The following is a 4,876-nucleotide window of genomic DNA, read 5'->3' on the forward strand; positions in this document are numbered from 1 at the left end:
TCTCCTAGAAATAAATTAAAAAAAACATTTAAAAAAAAAAAAAAAAAAGGCCGTATATGAAAAACCCACAGCTGACATCATCCTTAGTGGGGAAAAACTGAGAACATTTCCCCTAAGGACAGGAAGAAGAGAAGGATATCCACTCTCACCATTTTTAATCAACACAATGCTGGAGTCTAGACACAGAAATCAGACAACAATAAGAAATAAGACATCCAAGTAGGAAAAGAAGAAGGAAAAAAATTGCTATTTGCAAATGAGATGATACTTTATATAGAAAACCTGAAAGACTCCACCAAAAAATTTCTACAACTGATAAATGAATTCAGTAAAGTCACAGGATAAGAAACCAATGTACAAAAAAGTGTTGCGTTCCTATACACAATAATGAAGCAACAGAAAGAGAAATTAAGAAAACAATACTACTTAAAATTGTGCCAAAAATAATAAGTTATCTAGGAATAAACCTAACTAAGGAGGTGAAAGACCTGTATTTTGAAAATTATAAAACAGTAATGAAAGAACTTGAAGATGATATAAAGAAATGGAGAGATATTCCTTGCTCATGGATAGGAAGACCAAATATTGCTAAATGTCTATACTACCCAAAGTACTCTACGCATTTAATGCAATCCCTATCAGTTAATCATCACTTACCATCAGGGAAATGGAAATAAAATTTATAATGAAATATCACTTCACACATGTCAAAATAGCCAAAACCAACAACACAAGAAACAACAGGTATCGAGGAGTGGAGAAAAATGAACCTTCTTGCACTGTTGGTGTGAATACAATATAATATTAGTATTAGTGAATTAGTGAATACAATATAATTAGTATGCAATATAATATAAGTATATAAACACATACACACACGTATGTATTATAAATAATTTAGCCATAAGAAAGAAATCTTGCTGGTGACAATGACATGGGTAGATCTAGAGGGTATACTGATAAGTGAAACAAACCAGTCAGAGAAAGACAAATACTGTATATTTCACTCATTTGTGGAATTTAGGAAACAAAACAAACAAAGGAGAAAAAAAGCCAGAGAGAAAAAAAATTTTAAAAACAAAACAAAACAGACTCTTAACTATAGAGAACAAATTCATGGTTACTAAAGAGAGGGAGTGAAGGGATGGGCTAAGTAGGTGATGAGGATTAAGAAGTGCTATTTGTTGTGATGTACACTGGATGATGTATGGAATTGTTTATGTGTGTGTGTGTGTAAAAGACACAAATTTATGCAAATACTTACACCATTTCTTGCATTTTCATTGTGATTATAAACATGTTCCATTAAAAAATGCACTCTTCAAGTGAGTTCCCTTTTAAGTGTTAAAGAGCCGCAATAACTAGTATTCTTTAGTGTTACAATATTAAAAATTACTATAACTCTTGATGAAGAAATCTTTAATTCCATGTAAAAGGGATTTGCAGTTTTCAAGCTAACAACTAGCATCCCTTCATGGATTTATTTTTAAATAAATATACTATGTCAATTGCAAATTTTACACAAAGGTCAGTACTATACAATTTAAACATAATGAGAGACTCCCATCTTATAAATTGATAACACACTTTCTTAAGAGAAAATGGACAAATACTCCGATAAACTAAGTTTATAGACATAAATACTTTATGCTTTCAAATTTCCCTGTTTCAACTATTAAAACAGATTTTTAGGTATGGAAATGTTGAATATCATTTCACAACATCAGCAATACTTTTAGTGTTTCCTCCTGTTTATCTTAATATTCTAAATATTTGGGACTTTGGAAATTTCTGTTTTTCCTCAGTAAATAGCAAATATAAACTATGGAATATATTGATGATTATTAAACAAATTGGAAGAAAAATAGACCCCAATAATTGAATTACACTAGGGAAAATTGGGAGAGGAAACAGGGACTAATATTTACTCAATGCTTAATGTGTGCCAGGGTTTTGCAAGGCATATTAACATGCATCAAAAATGACAGACTTGTAGTGCATCATTATCCCCATATTTAGAAATGAGAAGTCTGGGATTCAGAAAGATTATGCACTTTTCCTGATCCTCACAGTTATTAAAAGCCTATTAAGATTACATCTATGTTTGATTCCAAACTTTGACAGTGTTTGTTGCTGTTTTCTATTATGGAAGTTTTTATTTATTTTATTTTTTATATTTATTAAATTTATTTTATATTTTTATTTCTCAGAGAGAGGGACAGCTGAGCAGAGGAGGGTCAGAGAGAGGGAGACACAGAATCTGAAACAGGCTGAAGGCTCTGAGCTAGCTGTCAGCACAGAGCCTGACGTGGGGCTCAAACCCACTAACTGTGAGATCATGAACAGAGCCAGGGTTGGACGCTTAACCCACTGAGCCACCCAGGTGCCCCTATTTATTTATTTTAAATAAAACTGCTTTGGGGAGCCTGGGTGGCTCAGTGGGTTAAGCATCTGACTTCAGTTCAGGTCATGATCTCACAGTTCCTGAGTTCGAGCCCCGCATGGGGCTCTGTGCTGACAGCTTTGAGCCTGGAACCTGCTTCAGATTCAGTGTCTCCCACTCTCTCTGCCCCTCCCCTACTCACACACTGTCTCTCCCTCTCTAAATAATAAACATTAAAAAACGAAAATTAAAAAAAAACTACTTTAGGGGTGCTTGGATGGCTGTCAGTTAAGCACCTGACTCTCGGTTTTGGCTCTGGTTATAATCTCACAGTTTGTGAGTTCAAGCCCTTCATATGGCTCTGAACAGATGGCACAGAGCCTGCTTGAAATTCTCTCTTTCACTCTCTCTGCTCCTCCACTGCTCATGCCCAATCTGTCTCTCTCAAAATAAATAAATAAAACTTTAAAACAATTTTAAAAATGCTTTCTAGTGACATAGAAAAAGCAGTATATTTTTAATGTGTACAAATTGAAGATTTGGGGCATAAAGTGTACATCTTTGAAATCATCACCACAATCTATGCCATATATCCACCTATTACTTCCAAACATTTTCTCCTGTCCTCCCTATCATTACTACTACTATCATTATTACCTTTATAATAACATAATGTAAATTCTATTCTCTTAACAATATTTTAAGTATACAATTCATTATTGTTAACTATAGGCATTATGCTGTACAGCAATTCTCTAGAACTTATTCCTTTTGCATAAATAAACTTTGTGCCCTTTGACTAATACTCTTCCCCCCTTTCACACTACCTCCAGGTTCTGGCAATTGCCATTCTATTCTCTACTTTTGGTGAGTTTGACTATTTTAAACTTTTTATATAAGTGATATCATGTAGTCCAAAATATATAGGGAACTCACCAGCAACCCCCCAATAATGTGATTTTAAAAGGCAAAATAATTGAATAGACATTTCTCCAGAGACATGCAAATGGCCAAGAGGTATATGAAAAGTTCTCAATATCACTAATCATCAGGAAATACCAATCAAAACCATAATAACCTATCACTTTACATCAGATAGTTTGACTATAGTAATTTTTTTAATAAAAAACTAATAATTGTTGATAAGGATGTGGAGAAAAGGGAGCTTTTGTACACTGTTGGCTAGCATGTATATTCATGCAGCCAGTATGAAAAACAGTATGTAGATTCCTGGGGCACCTGAGTGGCTCTGTTGGTTAAGCAACCGACTCTTGGTTTGGGTTCATGTCATAATTTCACGGTTTGTGAGTCCAAGCCCCACATCAGGCTCTGTGCTGACAGTGCAAAGCCTGCTTTGGATTCCCTGTCTCTTACCTTCTCTCTCTGTCCCTCCCTTGCTCATTTGTTCTCTCTCTGTCTCTCTCTCAAAATATGTAAATAAACTTTTAAAAAAGTTTAAGGGGTGCCTGGGTGGCTCAGTCGTTTAAGCGTCTGACTTCGGCTCAGGTCATGATCTCACAGTTCATGGTTCAAGACCCGTGTCGGGCTCTGTGCTGACAGCTAGCTCAGAGCCTGGAGCCTGTTTCAGATTCTGTATCTCTCATTCTCTCTGACCACTCCCTGCTCACGCTCTCTCTCTCTCTCTCTCAGAAATAAATAAAACATTAAATTTTTTTAAAGTTTAAAATTTTTTTTAAGTATGTAGAATCCTTAGTAAGTTAAAAATAAAGCTACTATATGATCCAGCAATCCCATCTCTGGGTATATATCCAAAGGAATGAAATCAGGATATCAAAGAGATACTTACACCCTCATGTTCATTGCAGCAATATTCACATGAGCCAAGGTACAGAAGCATCATAAATGTCCATGATGTACAAATGGATAAAAAAAAAAATTGGCATATGTACACATAAGATGTTACTCAGTCTCCAAAAATTAAAAAAAAAAAGAAGGGAATTCTGCCATTTGCATCAACATGGATGATCCTGTAGGCCATTATACTGAACATATCTGACTCTTTTTGCTCATTAGAATATTAAAATTAAGTTTAGTATTTAGAGATTAAGTTTAGTATTAAAAGATGACATTAGTAATGGTACTTGTAATAGTAGTTTACCTGAGAATAAGAGTAGTAATAATTGACAAAGGAGAGAAAACGGAAGAAAGAGAAAGAGAGAGCTGGAACTTAGTAAACATTTGCTCTATGCTAAGGACTTTGAATGGATTACTTACTTTAATTGTCAAAACACTGACATGCTGTGGCTAGTGCTACTTTGCATATTCTAAAAGGTAAAAAACCATAAGCAACATTAAACTAGATTTCCAGGTAACACACTAATAAATTATATAGTTCAGATTCAAGTTGCAAGAATCTGATTTCATGATCCCTGTTACCTCCTGACTGATAATTTACTGTGGTTCATAATATAACAAGTAAATAATATATTAGAAGTAAAACATCATTCCCCTCTGATATAGAATAAGAGAAAA

This window comes from Crocuta crocuta, unplaced genomic scaffold (assembly GCF_008692635.1).
Source record: "Crocuta crocuta isolate KB4526 unplaced genomic scaffold, BGI_CrCroc_1.0 scaffold79, whole genome shotgun sequence".
Classification (NCBI taxonomy): Eukaryota; Metazoa; Chordata; class Mammalia; order Carnivora; family Hyaenidae; genus Crocuta; species Crocuta crocuta.